A 21,858-nucleotide genomic window follows, 5' to 3' on the forward strand; every position below is an offset into this window, starting at 1 on the left:
TACTTAATTATTAAAGATATTTTAATAATACTATCATAAACGGACGCCGTCTCAGTGATGCACAAACTTAGGAGGATTGCCCAGAATGACTATGGGTTGTCTGGCCGTCAAATGTACATGGTTTACCGAAGTATCTGCAAAAGCATGATCTCTTACGCGGCGCCCGTTTGGGCACATACGTTGGGTATGAATACAGCACTTGTTCAAAATTTAAGGCGTGCCCAGTACACAGCCTTAATTGCATGCACTGGTGTTTTTAAAGCAACCTCCTACGAGGCTACCATCGTATTGGGAAAGGCTCTCCCAATCGATTTAGTGGTGAAAGTTTGGGCAGCCATGTGGAGATTGCAAAGAGGCCGGGAGGCCTAGGTATTTAGAATTCGAGGCAATGGGTTTCGAGCCGGGCCAGCACCGGTAGGAACGGTGATCATAATGCACCAGATCTAAATTTCGTTCAGTTGCCCATCTCCCGTCTGCGGAAGAGGATGCAGGGCTCACGCTTTTAGGTTACCTCTAGGAGCTAAGTTAGGACACTGGTCGCTAAACTGTTTCGAGGCTCAGTAGCCGTTTGTGGCACAGACATTCGGTCTTATACTTTAGGGCGACCGAATGGGGTGGTGACAGGAGAAATTCCAAGCAAATCAATATAATACTATCATAAAAATAAACATAAATATAACAATACCAATCTGAAGAATGCAAAAACGTTATCACTCTGCTTGTCTCTTTGACTGAGAAATAGTGTATCTACCTTTAATCTTGTTGGTTCTAGGTTTGAATCGTGCTCAGATTAGCAGTTTTCAAGCATTTTATAATTCATGGCTCATTCTACCATAAAAAAGTGATAAGTAACTGTAATTGAGCAACAGTATTGTTATTATACGATAAACAAACAGAATTTCCCAATAAAAAATTAACTAACTGATAACATTTGTTTAACAATCTTTAAAAAAAGAAATGCAAAGATACATATGTAGCCATTATAGCAATAAAAAAAATTCTTAGAATTATAATGATAAGTTCTTATCTGACTTTCTAAATATAATCAATAATATGAATGATATACAGGAAATAAGTGATTACAAATTACTTTTAAAAAAAATCCTGGATGTTCATAAGTATAAATAGATTAATAGCAAAAAAAGTATGTTCATTAAAAACAGTTTAATATATTAACAATAATAATAATAAAACTGGTCTATGAAAACCTAACCGAAAAAGAAATGACGTACTGAAAGGAATAAATAACTTAGAATAAAAAAAAGCTGACTAAACAGCTGTAGAACCTTCCTATAGTTCTAGGGTAAGTCGTACAATTGTGGGTTGTTTCTAATGCACGGCTCACACACACAACTTAATTAAAAATATTTATCATTTTATTTAAATATAATATTTTTTCTTTTATTTAATTCAATGATTCTAACTAAAGGGCGCGGGCATACCGTATTTAATTATCGCGGTACTAGCGGCGACAGTTTGCACTAACTAATGTAATTATACAACTTACATAAAACAAATTTCGCTTGTACGGCCAGCAGCTGAAGTAGCCGCAAGGCTTGACGCACCAGGTACCGATTCAACCGAGCGATCGAGTTCGAGACCCAGCCAAACCGACTTACTTTTTTACACTTATATTCATGTATTTAATTCTACCGCTCACCTGTGACGTCACAACACAGCAGTAGTTAGGAGCATTTTTTTGGGTGGGGGTGCGATTATGCAAAATCTTTATTACAAATACTGTTATTTTTTAATTGTTAACAAACGTGCCTAAGAAAAATATGATCTTAATTAAGCAAAATCTCGGGATACTGAGGGTGACCTTGGTCTACAGCCTCACCCCCTTGACCTTTTAAGTTGAAAATTTAACGGCACAAACTTAATGTATATAGAAGTAATCTGACCAAGTTTGGTAAAAATCAGTCCAGTAGTTCCGGAAATATAAGGTGATTTAGAGGAATACACCGAACACATGCATACATTAACATCCAGAAAATTTCCATCTGATTTTTTGGGTTCCTTATATGCCCAAATTGGACAGGGGAAAGTAAAAATATTGATTTAATCGGTTGCACAAAAAAGTAAAAATAACTTATGTTTAAATTTTTCTTTCATTTAAATTTTTTTAAGTTTATGCCAAATTAAAAACAACTGCCAACAACTTACAAACCCTTAATTAGGTTCTAATTCAGCTTCAGTATATAAAGTATATTATTTTTTTAGTTGGGTTTTTAAGCCATTTTATTATTTTTTAAATCTATTTTATTTTACATGTTTTAGTTTTATTTAAAACTTAAGAAAGGTTTTCAGAAAGTTTGTAGCTGCTCATAAGAAACACAAAGTTGATAAAATCTGCATTTTTATAAAAAAGGAATGCTGAAAAATGGCAAAAGAGCTATTATCAATCATGAACTGGGTAAATTGCTATCTAGGCATATGAATTAATTTCATCCTAATCTTTTCAATAAACTTTCATGTGAAAATGCTTAGAATATCTAAATATCAAGCTATTTTTATTATAGTATAATGTAATATAATTCTAACTAATTATGTGATGAAAAAATGTCTTCAAATTGTCTATCTAGATAATGTAATTTTTTAAGACATTATGCAATGATAAAACCAAAGGAACTTTTGCACCAAAATTAAATATTAACTACTAAAAAAATCAAAATTTTAATAAAAAAATATGGTTCCTATTTGATCCCCTCACTTGATAGCTATACAGCATTATTAATAACAGTCAAAAATCAAAAATAGATAAATATAAAAAACTCAAAACATTTTAAATTCATAAGTTGAGACCATAAGAATCCTTTTTCTTAAATCTTCCTTGAAGTCTACATTAATACTAAATACAGTTGAATTTTTATTCTTGAAATTAAAGTTTAAAAAATGTATATTTTAAGCCCAGGTCCCATTCAACCCCCTAGTTTATTGGGGCTTAAAAGTTAATTTATTGAAATAATTATTTACTTCAATAAGTTGGCCAGATTTGGTGCCATGTTACTCAACAAGGCTAATACAATCTAAATAAAAAGGTATTGTAATGCTTCTTATCTGTCTGGGTAAAAAATCAAGCCAAAGTGTATATATATATATATATATATATATATATATATATATATATATAGAGAGAGAGAGAGAGAGAGAGAGAGAGCTAAATATTTGTGCCAAATTTCAACTTTTTTGTCAATGGGTTTTCAAGATAAAGAGACAAAAGATGTTTAGAAATAATACTGAATATTTCCCCACCCCTAAATCAGATTGACTTGAAACTTTGGAATTTTAAATAACTTAATAAGAATTTTCATTGTACTAAAGCTCAATTTTCTATGCTCACTATACAAAAATTCAAAATACCAAAGACTACCTCCCTTTTATAACTTTGCCCAAGATTCAATGTTATCAGTACCTCATGTATACAAAGTCTTTTGAGCAATTCAAATATCAAAGGATATACGAGTATGTTGAACTAGTTTGTAGATGTTAACCATATTACAGGCCAACACATACAAGTACAACACTGAAAACTTTCATAACTCTGTTTTGTAGTTTTTGGTCTAAGGAGGTCTCTTGAAATATCAACATTTGCAAAAACCCTGATACCCAAAATTTAGGCAGATAGCTAGCAATATATTACCTTTATATACATTCTGTTGGAGCTCAATAGAGCTATAAGCTGGAAAGTGAAATCTTTTCTTTTTTTAAAGTTTCATTTAAAAATCATTGAAAAATAAAACAAAATAAAAAAATTCATCAAGAGACTAAATGGTTACTTATTCTAATAGCTTAACTTTTAAATTGTATTAAAAAAAATATAATTCTGAGGTAAACATGGACCTTTGTTACCTTGGAACCCTTAAAACTTACTACACAGACTGCAGAACATCTATAATTTGATTTTTAACTCATTTGAATATGTTTATTATATTTTAATAACAGATAAAACTAACTGAATTTCAGGCTTCCGATTCAATTATTTTAAAATTATTATTATAAAATTCGATGGAAAGAAACTGGCCATCGACCTAAGATATATCATGGTGCAGTACCCCATTTTAGAGCTATCTACAATCAGCAAATTAAAATGATATACAAGGCAGTATTTTTTATATACCCCCCTCCTCTGGCCAGTTATCTTATAATAATCAATGGGATCTTTTAAAAACATTTTTAAAATGGTTACGAAAAATACACTTCAAGCCAAAATTTTAAATAACTAATTATAGTAATATAATTATGACATTAAAGATACAAAGATAAACAAATTCATGAAATTAAACTGTAGTTACTGCACACTATAATCATAATTATTACAATAAAACTGTTTTTTGATAAAAATCAATGTATTAAGGAAGAAAAAGACCATGGCCAATGACTCAACTAACAATTAGAATTTTGTTTTTTAGATACCTATAATACTGTTATGACATGTAAGATTTAATGTTAACATGATTTTTAAAAGAAATCTTTGTAACGGAAGCTGAGTTCCCCAGATAATTTTTTAATATATTTATCTAAGTGTATTTTACATAATTATTGATACAATAAATAATAAAATTCATCGATTACATAAATGTTATTAATATGATAACAGTGAAAAAAACAGCAATGATTATCAGATTTTTATGACGATAACATTTTAATGAAGGTAAAATTGTTACTCTGTTACTTGATTCATATAATCAACAAAAAAAAAACAATTTTACTGGTTCTTTCTTTTATTTAGGTTTCATTTATGATTGCCTAGGAAGCATGTAGAGGCACCCACATCTGATTCTATGATTTTAGAAGGTACGTGCAGTGGCAAATGCAGCAATGGCCACAGTGTGGTATGGCGTTAGCTTTAGTTAGGTTTTTTTGTTTTTTTACTAAAATTTTCAGATGAATTTGGAATTGAATAGAAATATTGTTATTAAATTATACTGTTTGTAAGATGTCATAGCGATCACGGTTGTAGGCAACTTAGCACAACCAACAAGTAAATTCCAATAATGGCAAAGGCAAAACCATTTTAAAAGATTACAAGCATCCTACATCATGATTAAGAATGGAAAAACTGAAGAATTTTTTACCGAGCAAATATATATAATTACAAATTAGCCTGCTTTTACACACACATATGTGTGTGAGATACCTCTAAAGTAAATACCGATGGGAAATTTCTCTCATTAAGGTTGGTGAATCTGTGTTGGTCAATGTACACACTGCATTGTTGTCCGTAAGTTCTTGAGTTGTAGTTTCTTTGATTACATGCGAGTTATTACTTATAAAATGAGTAGGAAAATCGATGTTGCCGCCGACTGTGAAATATATGGAGTCCTACGTTTTTTAAACCATCCAAACGTTAAGCCAACTGACATTCATCGGCGGTTGGTTGTTGTGTACGGTGACAATGTAATGAATGAAAAAAGTCCGAAAATGCTGTGAAAGGTTTAGAAATAACAAATTTAATGTGCACGATGAAGAACATTCTGGGAGGCCCTCGATAATCACCGAGGATAAGCACGAGGACTTGTTGAAACGCGTCGACGATGAAATCAGAAAAGATTGTCGCTCAACAATTTACGACCTGGCTCTTCTTTTTCTTTATGTTTCAAGAGCTGTCATCGTTTTGTTTATGACCATTTAGATTTCAGAAAGGTTTGTGGACGTCTTAACGGAACGTCACAAAAAAAAATCCGAATCGGATCTGCTTTGGAATTTTTGATGCGCTACACAGAAGAAGGTGATGAGTTCCTTAATTCGATTGTTACCGGCAATGAAATACTGATTTCGTATAACACGCCAGAGAGAGAACGGTAGGCAAGTGAATGGCGTTATCCTCAATCATCAATCAAACCAGCAAAGGTGGTCTGGTCTGGTGAAACTGATGACCACAGTGTTTTGGGATCGGTTTGGCATACTGCTGATTGATTTCACGCCACGTGGAACGACTATAAATGCAGAAGCCTACTGCGAAACTCTACGTAAGTTACAACGCGCCATTCAAAATCGTTGACGTGGGCGGTTCAACCGACGGCGTCGTCCTGCTGCACGAAAATACACGTCCACATGTAACGGGTCGGACACGTGATAAAATGCAAAACATTAGGATGGAATATCTACGATCACCCACCATATAGTCCGGACTTAGCTCCTTCTGAACCGTTTGTTTAGGAAATTGAATGAATTTTTGAGCGGTAAGCAATTCACGGGTGACGTTGAACTTAAAAATGCTGTTAAGCAGTGGCTAAATGGACTGGCGGCAGAACAATACGACGAAGGTATATTGGAGCTGGTGTATCGCTACGATAAATGTCTTAATTCATGTGGCGATTATATACAGTAGTATAAGGTATGTAGTTTAAGAGAAATAAAAAATACTTATAAAGTTTTCTGAACTAGTTTTTTTACAATGAAACTATCTTTACTCTTTACGAGAGATAACCTCTCGTGTATATATTAATTTACTGAAATTAATATTTTTAAGATTCGTATTATTCATGTGTACTGTTAAATTATATTAAATAATCCACCTAGTACAAAATATTGAGATTACGCATATCTTACCTTAATTTTTCTTGAAAGTACTTTTGTGGGATCCCACATCCTCATATTAGTACTATACCGCGAAAATACTTTCATGAAAAATTAAGGTAAGACGAAGTCATTTTTTATGTCTTTATAATTGAAATTCAAATAATTCATCAATATATTGTTAATTCCAGAAATGGCGGTGTTGTTGTGTTACGAAATTCATGGTTGTTAGTGTTTATGTTTTCTAGATTTATAAGTGTTTATTTCTTTTTTATTTGTTGACGTAATTTTAGAATTTTGTACTGAATGATGATGCCAGATCCTTCGAAAGTCGACTATAGGTATTAGTTTATTTTTTAGGTTTTTTTGTTTCCGTGTTTGGTGGTTAAGTTATTTTTATTATATATGTATATAATGACATTCAATGACAGGTAGCACTTGTACTTACAGTTTTTATATGCATCAGCTGTTATAAAAGATGGGTCAAATACTGGTTTCTGTTGTTAAACAATGCTTAAATTAACACTGCCTTAATTTAGAACAAGAAAATCAATACTTCTTGATGAATATAATTAAAAAATAATGAAATGCGATAAAAATGGAGGTAAAAATGATGAATTAATGACATATGTAAGAAATAATTAATGAATTAATGACGTAACACACCAGATATTCAAGAATTTTACTATTTAGGTGGTAAAATTCTAAAAGATAAAGTAAGAAGAGATGAAAACCAGACTGTGAAAATCAAATAGCACTTACATGAAGAAAAGATTAGTTTAAAGAAATATACATCTAAAAATTAGAAAAATATTTTTTTTAATTTCTATGTAAAATGTAACATTAACACGAATAGTAGGAACAGAAAGGAAAATATTAAATCCCTTACATGTATGTGTTATAGCACGATGTTGAAAATTAGGTGGGTCAAAATGAACATAAGGAGAGAAATTTATGGCAGAATTTGTAACAAATGAACTAGGTTTTTGGACAATATATATATATTAAAAAATACCAGTTTTAATATGACGATAAAACTTAATTTGTTATTAGTTTAATTAAGTTTGACGATAAAACTTAGGCTTAATTAGTTTGACAATACAGGGATGTACATTTAGTAAAAACTGTAGAGAAATAATAAAACTGCAATTTTTAAATCAAGTAGCTGAGCATGGAATTATCTTGAAGTTAAAAAACTAGCACAGAATATACTACACAATCATAACTAAATTGTGTAATTCTAATAAAGACTTCAAAAAACACAATTTATCTATAACAAACTATTTTATCAATATGCTTTTATTTCATATTTTAAAATGAAAAAAATGATGCATTAGCTTTAAATAATTTGTCTTATCAGGTGTATTCAATAAAACTTAATAGTTACAAAGTAAAATTCAATAATTATTGAGTCAGGCAATTCAAGGTCGTCTATAAAAGCAATGTTTGTGTTTGTTCTGTGTTAAATGCTCTGCAACACATTTATAATAAAAAACATGATGTAATTGGTTTGATATTCAATTTTAATTTTTATATTCAAGAAACTCCTCTTTTTTAATAGTTTTATTTATGATTTATAAATGAGTAATACTATTTTTCCTCAAGGTACGAATAAGAAAAAAGAATTATTTTTAATAATTATGAAAAAAAAACAAATTCTTTCTGAGAATCAAACCCAAGGGCAAATAAAGTGTGAAACCAGTTTACTAATCACCTAGTAATACTTTTCATCAAAAACAATTTGTTATCGGTAATGTTCATTTTTCATTTTACGTACAGAAATACTATACACAAACAATGCAGATTACACAACCATTTTTGTTTCACTAATTAATTAACCCAAGCACTTTATGCAGTAAAAAAAAAATACTTGAAATAAGAAAACATAAGGTGCAAGTGTGATACTGCACGTACTATTTTCATTATATCAGTACAGCTTTATTTATTGTTTACAACTTCATTTATTGAATTTATCATTCTCACTACCTGTAAAACAAATATATGTATGTTAATTAACATGACTTATAAACAAAGTTTTTTTAATTAAAATTATTTATTCTACAAACAAATAACTATTAAAGTTACAAACTTTTTTAGAAGATAAATTAATTTTATAACGACTGAAAAACAGCAAGTTTGATCAGGATTCAAACCCAAAACCTTACTCACTGAAAGGCAGATATCAAATTCCATACTGCCATAGAGCTTGACAGTTTTCATGTATACATAACATGGAAAATGTTATAACATGAGTACAGTAATAGGTAAATATATGACTGCCATACACTGATAAACACATACTATCAAAATAATAATAATAATAACAGAACATTAATAATTAAAAAAATAGCTGGAAATGATATTACTGAACTTTTCTCACATTTATATAAAAAATCTATTCTTTGTACAGTGATAAACTTAAAAATTATTACCCTTATGACCTAATCTACTTTCTAATCAAATTAAAAATAACCTAATTAATTAAACCAGTACACAAAATTATAACAATTAACATGAATCCAGTCCTATACAAATATATTTTATTTTAAAATATTATAAATTGTAGTTAAGACCATAATATTGTGTTTAGACACACACACACTCTCATGTATCTTTGGGCATTTATAAAATATAGTGTTCTATAACAAAAATTTCAGTATTTTTCAATTTAGCAGAATCTCAACACGTAAAAACAATTAATGCGCTATGTACTTAAAAAAAAATATAAGAAATTGATAGTAATTATACTGCTGGTTCAGTGATAATGAATTACCAAGCAAATTTACTAAAAGTTTGCTAAATTTGATATGATAACTTTTACCTAACAGTCGTTTATATATAATCCACTTGACTAAAAAAAAGATCTTATCGGTTAAAAAAATTACCAGTTTTAGAGGCTTAAAGTATATATTAAATTCTAATTTTGAGAAAACACTAAAGAAAAAAATTTCTGAAAAATTATTCAAAATACCATATAGAGTAATAAAATTCAATGCATTAAAATGGTATAAAAAATCAAATTCATTAATCAAACATCGCCTCAATCTTAAATGCGTCCGCCCTTACGTAACTGAACCAAACTAGACCAATTTAACTGATGTTTTATGTCATACCTATACAAAACCCTATTCCTAAAAAAACAATATCTAATTTCTGATAGTGTAGAACATCTACCGATGAAATGAAAGTCATCGTCCTCCTTTCTACTGAAACATAAAGAATACATCTACTGTTTATTTTCCTGTATGTTTTACCGTTCAGCAACAATAAAGATCTCTTGACAAAACATTATGTTTATGTACTTCCTTTTATTGCTATCTTTAATATAAGTTTTGTTCCGAAATTAAAGTTAAGTTCAGAATAAATTATGAAAGCATGAAAAGTTCCCTAACTAAATTAAATAAAAATACAGATTTAAAGATAAACGAATTTAGTCACATCAGCCCACTACATAGAACCCTTCTCTAGTTATACACTCGTTACAGCACCGGTAGAGTCCGTCAAACGCTCTGGTAAAATCACTTTGTGGGATCGCCTTCAACTGCTCAGTGCAAGCCCTTTGGATGGCCGGAATGTCGTCGAAAAAGCGACCTTTCATCTTCAACTTGAGTTTTGAGTTTCAGGAACAGATAATTAGTCTGCTATAGCCAAGTCGGGTGGGAAATATAAGGCTGTCTGTGATTTGATTCGCGACGTAATAACGTGTTAAAACTATTACCGTGTGTGCCGGGGCATTGTCTTGCGAGATAGTCCAACTGCCCGGATCCCGGATTCGACGCTTCAGGCGTTTCATTACTTCCAAATAGAATTTAGAATTCACGGTTTGATCGATGGGGACAAATTCATGATGAATCGAATCAATGTTGAAGTTGATTGGATTCTTCGAATTCAATGAACATCGTTTTCACTCTTGATTTTTGCCGCCTGACTTTCCCCGGTCTTTGTGCTCAAGGACTCAGCCAAGCAGCGGATTGACGCTTCGTCTGCGGATCATACATGAAGCACCAGCTTTCAACCCCAGTTACAATCGTTTGCACAGGTGGCTATCGGCAGTTTTAAAGAAGTCTTGAGTGCAAGAAGAACGCACCTGTTCTTGTTCTTCGGTCAAGAAGTGTGGAATGAAACGAGAGCACACTTTCGGCGTTTCATATCTTGTATTAGATTTGTACGTACCGCGTCTTTGCCGATGTTTAGCTCTTCTGCTATGGCCCGAAGGGTAAGATGGCGTTGTTCGAGCAGGAACGCGCGCACTTTCGCAACGTTTTCTTCGTGAATAGCTGTTGACGGCCTTCCCCTTCGTTCATCGTCATCCAACAACTCTCTACCGTCTTTAAACCGCTTCCACCACGTGTATGTAGTAGTACGAGATGCGGCTTCATAACCGAATGTTTGCTGTATCATAGAATAAGTTTCAACAAAAGATTTTTAAAGTCGAACACAAAATTTTATCGCGCTTCTCTATTCCATGACGCAAGCTCGCACAATGAACACAACGTACGCGACCGAATACAACTCAAGACTGGAGTGATGAGGCGTGAAGAAATTTTATACACACACTTTTCAGACATCGTACTACATAGCTGCTTGATTATCCGAGAGACGGCGTACTTGTATCGAGTATATAAATTTATTTCGGGAACTTTTCAGACCTACCGTGTATATCATAAGTGTTACTTATTTTCATTGGTTCCAGAGTTAACGCCAAATAAAGTTTCAATTAATGAAATATTTTGATCTTACAAGGGGAATGTACATCGATTCGAATTCGACTTCATTCCTTTTTTTAATTTAAATATATAGATTTATTAATAATTATTAACCTGCGATTGTAAAAAAATCTATACAGTAAATAATAATTCAATAATAACAATTAAAAAAAACTGTTAAAAATCATAAGTTATTAGTGAATTAAATTTGATGTATTTTTAAAAATGTTTATATGTAATTTAATGGGTGTATAAGGAAGTCATGTGGTGTCTACATCAGATTTTTTTTTGTTGTGCATGAAAATAGAATTACGGTAAGAACTGCATCAAACCTTCCAGATGAAAGCTAAGATGTTATCACTTCTAAGGTCTTTTATTAAATAAAAATATAAGGGTAGTATTATAAATTTGTTAGTCTCAAAGAGGCATAAAGTACCCTCTAAAAATAGAATAATTCAGTTTTTCTTCTCTGCTGTAAAACCATTAAATTTCATATAATCATAGTAGTCTTAATGTAAGACGATATTCTTATTGAAGCAAAGTGTAAAATAGCCGGCAATAACAACAAACTTATTTGATATTTATTCTACATACACACAAAAAGGACATACATCAAAACAAATTTTTGAATACATAAATATTCAAAAATATGTAATACTGTTATAATAAATAAGCATATACAATTGAAAACTTGTGGACTTTTGAATTCACTGATCACATCAATACATCAACTTACATATCAACATCAGTGATGGATCAACATGCACGTTCACAACTGAGCAGGAGGAATTTACTGTACAAAATAATAAAGAATATCTAACTACATAAAAAAAATATTATCAGCAGCTTGAATTAAAAACAAACTCTTTTTTTAATTTATTAAAAGAGGTTATGTTCTATTTTAATAAGAATTTGATTATCTATTTCATAATTCACTATCTCACTAAATGGAATGGTATGTCTGTTATTAGACTGATAAAGGTTCACTGTGACAACTATCTGTGGCTTTTGATGTGTATAGACCACAACCGACAAAAACATTAGCTACGATAAACAATTCATCAATTATCCCACAATAAAATTCTACAAAATGATAAATTTTATTATGCGACCAATTAAAATTACAAGGAAAAAATTTTGTTAAATATATTACAAATAAAAAAGATGTTTAGTTTGTGTTAAGTAATCAGTGAATGTTATTATTAGACTAACAAGTTGTAAAACTTCATACTTAACATCTGTAGTTACATATAAAAAATACAAATTATGATAACAGTGAAAGGAAGTTTGATTCCTTAATAATTAAATAAATTCTCAAGTTAGTTTATGAAGCAGTATTATTGATTTTATAATGAATCAAATTTTAAAAATACGTATAAAAATTCCTAAAAACTACACACATACACACACACATATATATATACACTTTCATTAATTAACAACAAATACATATATTTAAATAATAAAATTTTTAAAATTACACTTTATATTTATTTTGCAGTGTACTGTAGTGAAATTCAAGTTCATTTTAATCTGACAAACTGTAATTTTTAAATTAAATAACGCATCACTATTTAACTTCTATCTTAACATACGTGTGCGTGTTTTTGTGTCATAAAATGTAACGGCTGAGAACAGACTTGAGTCACAGATCATTCCTGAAAATGACAATTGTTCTCAAGAATAACAACCCTTCCATGCCAGGCTTACTGAAGAAAGTAAGGAGTGAAATGGTCCCATGTTCTTTTCTTCACCTAGTCAATCATAGGTGCATATCAGCATATAAACCCACTGAAGTACTGATGCCTACACTCCGTTCAACACAGGGACTGGCTGTGAAGCGAACATTACCTTTGGAGAAAGTAATCCTTATTCTCTTAATTACATTTATACTTTTATAAACACTCCACTTCCAAATTTAAAAAAAAATTTAATATAGTACAAAAATGTTCATACTTCTTTGGAAAGAAATATATATATATATCTCTGATGTATATGAATAAAAATAACTATGAAATTAATTGCTACACTATTTCATATCTGAAAAATGTTATGTCATCTGTTGCAATTAGACCAGTAATCTATTATCTGTAAACAGTATTGTTTATCATCTTCAGTTAAAGTTATTCAATTAATAATTAATTTTATTATAATGCATTGTTTTTCTCCAAAAGGGGTACATTTAAATTAGTGTGTTACACTACCTGTTCCAATATTTTTTACGGCTTTGACACATTTAAAATACAAACAACATTAATTAAGAGTCGGTTTCTTTGAGAATAATGATGATCAATGTACGCCCAGTCTTTTGGGTAAACAGAGTAAGTTTGAATATTATCTACATTTCAGTGGGACTGTCAGCCAATTTGAGACAATATATTCGGATAAGTGAAGGTAATAAAGATAACATCTTCCTTATGCTAATACGTTTTCATAGAATGACTTGTTATTGTTGGAAATAGCTATTCAATTTTCTGGTACGATGATGGCCTAAGATCCTGTTTACCAAAAACTATTGTAATCGTGGGACCTGACATTCATTTAATTTATAAAACTTTCCACTCAAAATTATTCTCAGAAACTGTTTAACTTATCTGTTTGATAATCATCGATCAAAATGTTTACTACATCATAATTAAAATAATTTTCCATCGATTATAATTTACTGCATTTTCAAATTAAAACTCATAAAATAAATACACTTAGTTAACTTCTAATAAATTCCTGTAAAATAATATACTAATTTTTATTTACCTTATTTCTAATAAGATTTACGACGTGGGAATTCATATGGGTACTTAGAAAAAGGGTGTCAGTGGTTTTATTAAATTATTTCTTATCAAACTTGACCAAAATTTAAACTTCCAGTAACTGAAAAATTCAAAACTGAGGGAAACACATCAAGTGAGAACCCAAAATATAAGTAAAATGTTGATTTATTTAGTACATGGATAAGACCTCTTTGACATATGATATTAAATCGATAATTAACAGTACACAAAAAAATTAAATTATATCATAAACGTACAAATAATCTAATTATAGTATTAATTAATAGTAAAGGGAAATGGAAAAAGAAAAGATGTTAACATTTACTGAGGATATTGTTCATTTGATTCAACCTAAAATGATTTAGAAGGGATTGAGTGCAATGGCTGGTATGGGTTCATTGCTAGGTAAGAAATTAAATTCTATAATATGAAAAGCCTGCAAAGAGATGCACTGCTTTCCTGAAAGCTAAATGCTAACTTTTAAGCTCTCTCTTTTTAGAATTCTATTTTCTTTTGACTTTGAAACAATATTTTGTACTTGCAAATTAATTTGTTAAATTTTTAAGCAATTATACAGTCAAGTCAATCTGTAGCCCACCGGGCTGGTCTAGTGATTAACTTGTCATTGCAAATCAGCTGATTTTGAAACTGAGAATTCTAAGGTTCAAATCCTAGTAAAGGCTACTTTACTAGGTTACTTTTATACAGATTTGAATACTAGATTGTGGATAACAGTGTTCTTTGGTGGTTGGGTTTCAATTAACCACACTTCTCAGGAGTGGCTGACCTAAGACTGTACAAAGATTACACTTCATTCACACTCATATATATCATCCTCAGAAGCAATACCTCACAGTGGTTCCTGAGGCTAAACAGAAAATAAGAGGGAAGTCAGTTTGAAATTCAGCATGTGAGCAAAATACATGAATGACTGCCTATTTACTTTCTATTTCTATTACTTCTAATTTTATCCTCTTAAATAAGACATAAAGGAAAACCCCATTTATAGGTTTTCATGGAATTTTATAATTAGCATCTTTACTGAATATTTATTTTCTTTTCAATGTTAAGAATATTCACAGGAATTTGGAAATTCATGACTTCACCCTTACTTTAAACTGCTTGTCGAATGACTTCATGAGAATTGGGAAAGAACAGATCTGGTGTTAGGTTTACAATGTTTTGAAGTTAATTTCAAAATTTTGATAAAATTCTGTTTATTTTATCAGAATTATATAAAATGTTTTTTTCAAGCTTTATAATTATTGGAACTCACATTTATGGTATGTATGGTATGTCCAAAATCTATTTAAAAAATTGTTTCATGTTTATGGTGTCAAAAATCTATAAAAAATTTTTTTACTTAAAATCTAAATATAGATGGCCATTTTTACACAATCATCAATAGATTCTGCAAAAAAATATATAAATAAAAAAAGGGAAAGACAGTAGTAGTAATAATAATAACAATAAAAAAGCCGGCAAAGGGTTGCAAATTTTTTTTTTATTTATCTCTTGAAAGATTTTTATTTCAAATATGCCATAGGGTTTTTAAATATTAATGAATTAATTATGCAGTATTTGAAGTACATTGTGAAAACAATTAAAATATTGATTAAAAAAAAATTTGGGTCTGATTTGACCTTCTTGTTTTTACATTAAAAATTAAAAAGTACAATTGAGAAAACAATCTAAATTCAAAATAAAAAAATTGAACCCAATTTGCTTGACAACTACCTCATATAACATTTTTAGTAATATCTACTTGATGAACAAATAAAGTATAACAAATTATAGGAAATTCAAAATTTTATTTAAATTCTTAAGACAGGTCCTACAGAAATTTTTTTTTCTTAATAATTGTTTGTTATCGGAACACTTTTTTATTTTATGCAACTTCTTCAGATTTCATGAGAAAATGAATAATAACGTTTATTTAAGGTGGAAAAAGTACTTTTTTTAACAAAAATTACAAAAATCGCTTAAGATTATTTTGAATCAGTGTGAAGACGAATCGTATGTATAACATAACCTAAACAAACATAACCTTTCAAATCATTTATCTCATACTCTGAAGCAATACCTAACGGCCCGCAGGTTAAAAAAACCCCATAACCTACGTTCGCCAACCTCGTTTAACTTATCGTTTAATAGCTAGCGCATGCGTATTATACGCTTATATTATCGCAATATAATCTAAACAAACATCCTACGCTCGCTTCGCTCGCTAACAAACATATTTTTTGTTTAATACGTTGTTTTTTGACAAAGATGTTGCATCAAAAAAGTACCAATGGTTCTCATGTGGTTTACATTAATACTAGATACAATTCGATTTTCAATCTCGATAATCAAAGTTTAAAAAATGTAATATTTAATTATTGACCCCATTCAGCTCCCTAGTTTTTTTGGGTCTTTATAGTGTGTGGAGTAATTATTTACTTCAATTAGTTGGCCCTATTTGTTGCAATAATATTGATTTAACTAGGCTAAACAAATAAAATATGAGTACTGTGATGCCTTCTTATCTGATAGGGTAGAAAATAAGAATAAAGCATATAGATATATTTCTGCAGAATTTTAACTTTTTGGTCAATGGGTTTTTGTGATGAAAGGAATAATTGTTTAGAAGTAATGTTGAATACCTTCTTGCTCAAAAATCTGATTAATTCAAACCTTTGAAATTTCAAATAAGTACTTTCATCACACTAAAGTTCAATTTTCTATGACCACTATACAAAAATTAAAATTAGTGAAAATTAACCCTCCCTACTTTTTAGTCAAGGATTTAATACACTCAGTGCTTGATGAACAAAAGGTTGCACTGAAAGTGCAACCATATCGGAGAGTTATCTGTTGAGAGCCAGACTAAGGAATAATTCCTGAAACAGGGCAACTCTTTCAGTAGTTGTTAAGGGCATGTGTCAGGAGGACTTACATATCAACATCACTCAATCTTCTGAGTACTATAAAAAAAGATTAAAAAACAAGTAATAAGAAACAATTTTGGTGAAAAGGCTCGAGATTAGAAGGCAGGATAATATATAGATCGTGATGGATAGCGGTTTTTTTTTTCGGTGGGGTTGGGTTTCAATTAACATCACATCTTAGGAATGGTTGACCTGACACTGTACAAGACTATACTTCATATATATCATCCTCTGAAGTAATACCTTACAGTGGTTCCGGAGGCTAAACAGAAAATGAGAGAGAGAGGATAACATATCAAGATGGAAAACATTGAAATATAGAGGAAACATAATGGTCAATTAAGAGGTTGAGTTGATATAATGTTTTCCTGTAATATATATAAATATATCTGCAAACTATTTATTACTAGTGACCATTAAAATGGCATATAAAAATAGAAATAATATTTAAGGTTATACGTTATTTATTTAAATGGTAGTTGGATACACATTAATCATCTCATTCTTTATAATTAAACAGTTTTGTGTATAACTACGAACTTTCTATAATTACTTTCATAAGTATAGCTTGGTTCATGAAAAATTACACAACAAATATAAATTTATGCTGACAGTGTTTATTTACATTAAAAACAGAATTAATTAACTATGACTGAGCCCACTTCTTAAAATCTACAAGAACCTTCACCATCATGACATCATAATATTAGTATGATGATGTCATACATATCAACAGAGATTTTCTAGTTAACTACAACACCCTAAAGCAATGTCAAAGTAATACTGCATTTAACAAAACTGGTTTTGTTAATGCTTCTTTTTACTAAACAATTATTACCTATGTTGAAAAAAAAGTATTTACAAAATTACTTGTCTTCCAATACTACGAGAAGATTCACATTTAAAAATAGTATAAATTTTAAAAACACACATGAAGATAAATTATGTATATAATACTTAAAGTTGAATTAAAGTATGTAAGTAATTTAATAAATTATTAAAGCATGTACACATTTTCAAGAATTTGAAATCAATGGAAACATCAGAAATGAATTAGATTCTGCACCACAAAAATATAAAATCTAGACTGATTTTGAGAATACAGAAAGAGACTCAACCACCATAAAATAAGGTCAAATTTCTGGATAAAATATTTGTGAAACGAATGAATTATTAGAGTAATAAATAAAGGGTGACTGAATAAACAAATTTATTACATTTAAATAATTATATCACTTGTGAAAATTAAATAGATGTTAAAAGGAAAAACATTAAAAAGATTTTTTTATCAGTTTAAGTCAATCAATTAAATTGTTTAACAAATGCATTCTTAAAAAGGGCAACAACAGTTTTCCCTCCATAATTGGTAGTTATAGGTTAAGATTTTAATAAAAACTGATGCCTCACCTATTCTCACACAGAATAAGGCATGATATTAAAAAATTAGGTAAATGAATAAACTTATAAGGGTTCAACCACCCAACACACTAACGAGCTTAAAGTATCGTTAAAAGATACATAAAGTTAAAAAAAAAAACTGTAATATATATTCAGTAGAGTACAATAATAATATTCGTTGATTTGTCCGTGACGACCGACTATGACATTAATTTTAAAACATTAACTTTGGCCAGGACAAACCGAATCAAATTTTTTAATAAACCGTTCAAAAAAAACTTATTGCAGTTTCTTTCACTCGCCTTTTCAACTAAAAACGTTTTGCAAAATATGATTTAAAATGCTTTGATGAAATTGTTTTATTTAAAAAACCTTTTACCATAAACTCTAATTCGGTTTCTCGTTGAAAAAGTCTACATTTAAAAATAAATTATCTTAGCCCACTTTTAAAGTAACTGTCCTACATTCCACACAATTAATAAGTAATTCTGTAGATGTGTACATTAATCAATAAACTCTGTTTATGAAGAGTTAAAAGAATTTTTTTATTCAGTGTTACCGTTAACAGGTGCATTACCGTTTAATTATTTACTACGTATGTGAAACCTAGTAAGTTAAAAAAAAAGGTGGAATGATTCACAAAAATTACAGCATCATTATATTATGCAGTAAGACGTTTTTAGTACATATGGTTTTATTTAAGTAGAAATCTTTAATATGAGGTAATAGTGGAGGGATACTGTCACATCTCAATATAGACATGGTAAGTTGACGCCTACAAAAAATGGAACAGTTCCATTTAGAATAAGTAACTAAAGTTACAAATTAAACAAAATAATTACAAATTCTATTCCACTTAAAAATAAAGATTTTTTTTTTACTCACCCTAAAAAGTTATTTCCAACTTTAATAAAACAAAATTATATTACACTACAAACGCAAATAACTGACAACACCTATCCCTACTTGGCCACACGCACAACTTGCTTGCAATTACAACTACATTCTCGTATTATGACATATTCAGTGATACCAACATTATAAAGTAACTACCTCAAGCTTAATAATTTTCTCTTTTTTCGTTTAACTATTTCTGACCTAACTAAGTTCGAAGGGATGAATATACGGTCTTGTTATTCTTTAACCACTCGATGAAAGATGATCATTTTGTTTCGTCAAATGCCTAGTTAAAATCTGCCACATTTTTATATGTTTTGTTTTTAATAAACTATCTAATTCTTATCTTTATATTAAGTTTCTGTGGACTTTACTTATACCATTTTACTCAGAATCAAATTCTCTAAAAGTTTTGTTTAAAACTTTTATATGTTTATTACCCATTTAACAAAGCTATTTTACGCCAGGCATAAAATAGCATGTTCTTTCTCTAAATTTACCCCCTTAATTTGAGCCCCAAGAATTACAGTCTGGCCTTAATTTACCGAAGGCGCAGCTTCTCCAGCCGACCCTTCAGAAGCATTTCCGAATCTATTATTATATGAACTTTTTTTGCTGTTTAGCCTCTGGAACTCACCGTCAGGTATTACTTCAGGTGATGAATGAGGATAATATGTGAAAGTGAAGTGTAGTCGTGTACAGTCTCAGGTGGACCATTTTTTAGATGTGTGGTTAATTGAAACCCAACTATCAAAGAACACCGGTATCCACGATCTAGTATTCAAATCCGTATAAAAGTAACTGCCTTTACTAGCATTTGAACGTTGGAATTCTCGACTTCGAAATCAGCCGATTTGCGAAGACGCGATCAGCGCCGGAACAACCCTGTGGGTTTTGTTTACATGAACTGTCTTCTTTATTTTCACCAATAGAACATGTCCTGAAAGTCTGGTTCATTCTTCGTGAATCACCTTTGTACTTGTATGATAAATAATAAACGTACTTAATCAGGCCTGACTGCAGATTTCAATGAAGGATATTTTACAGTATGTTTAGATTTTTTAGAAATTCCAGACACACTTGTTAAGCAAAAGTAACAAACGGTTGCGTTATCCTATGGTTCACGCTAAACCATAGGCTTATATGTCATAATATGTGATTATGATATGACTTAATTATTTGTCTAGTATTGTTTATTTATAGTTTACAAATTATGTTAGCAAAGTTAAAAAATAAAAAATGAGCTAACAAAATACAATACAGGAGCTTAAAATGCTAAATATACGCTGAAAAATGAAAAAAAACCTTTAATTAAAATTTAATTTTTTTTCAAAAATGGTGGCGATAGAAGATTCTGAGTTCATACTCGTTTTCTGCATCAAAAAGAAGATTATAATCATATCGCATGTTAGAAAACAAAAATTATGTTTATCAGTGTAATTAAAGGGGATTTTAGTCAAATTTATTATTTATTTTTAATTAATTATACTTTTTGCAATGTTATTCTGATCAAGGTTTCATCACGGTTTCCCTTGATCCATCCAGGTAATCGCCGGGTCAGTTCCTTTTTCACCTCCCCCTTCCTTATCAAATGTTTTCCCCCTCCACTTTTCAGCTTCACCCCCACAATGTTTTTTTTTTAAGATTACGTAATTTTCTTTTTTTTTTAATTTTAAAAAAATTTACTATTTGCAAAGAAATTATAAATATAATCTAACTAAACTTAACCTATGCTTGCTAGTCAAGGTTAACGAGCGTAAGTGAAGTTTGGTTAGATTATATTTAAAATTTATATTTATAATTATTATTGTTAATAATTATAAATATAAATGGGCCTTATATTATAAATATAACAGTATTGTTAAATTTGTAAACATATAATTTTAAAATGTCAATATGAAATGAAATAAAATAGTACAGAACAATTCTTTGTTAAAAACTTATTACATTAATTTTTAAAGTCAATATGTAGGTAGGTTACTAAAAAATAATAACTGTTATTTTCTTAATGAGTTTAAATAGTTATTCTTAAAAAACTATTGGGGGGAGAAACAGAAAAGACCCCCCTTTTTTTTCGTGTAATGCATTTCTCTTCGTGACGGAATTTAAATTTTGTATTATCATGTTCTTGTCAGAATAAAATATTTATCTACTAACAAGCAGAATGTATATTTATAGCAGATGGTTTTCCAACATGTCATCTGAATGGTTTACTGCAGTGGTTTCCAAACTTTTCCGACTCGCGGTGCTCTTTTGCAATTAAAATTTTTCCATGGCACCCTTCCCAAAGTAAAAGTATGACTACTCGTAAGTAAGATATAGAAATAAATAAAACTCGTGTATCTTCATTATTTTTTTATTTTATTAACATTTCCTTTTTATTTTGTCTTCAGCCATTTGACTGGTTTGATGCAGCTCTCCAAGATTTCCTATCTAGTACTAGTCGTTTCATTTCAGTATATACCCTCTACATCCTACACCCCTAACAATTTGTTTTACATATTCCAAACATTGCCTGCCTGCACAATTTTTTCCTTCTACCTATCCCTCCAATATTAAAGCGACTATTCCAGGATGCCTTAATATCTGGCCTATAAGCCTGTCTCTTTTTTAACTATATTTTTCCAAATGCTT

General features: G+C 30.0%; 1 protein-coding gene across 1 annotated transcript in view; it reads right to left on the bottom strand.

Annotated features, from left to right (window-relative positions):
* LOC142319653 (CKLF-like MARVEL transmembrane domain-containing protein 4) overlaps nucleotides 1-19,338 on the bottom strand; it is a 66,131-nt gene extending 46,793 nt beyond the window's left edge. The window contains exon 1 of the mRNA XM_075357193.1: nucleotides 19,213-19,338. The gene's annotated coding sequence lies outside the window, so the exon portion shown is untranslated. The remainder of the gene's footprint in view (nucleotides 1-19,212) is intronic.
* Between the last annotated feature and the right edge of the window lie 2,520 nt (nucleotides 19,339-21,858).

Source organism: Lycorma delicatula, chromosome 2 (assembly GCF_047948215.1).
Source record: "Lycorma delicatula isolate Av1 chromosome 2, ASM4794821v1, whole genome shotgun sequence".
NCBI classification, from domain to species: Eukaryota; Metazoa; Arthropoda; class Insecta; order Hemiptera; family Fulgoridae; genus Lycorma; species Lycorma delicatula.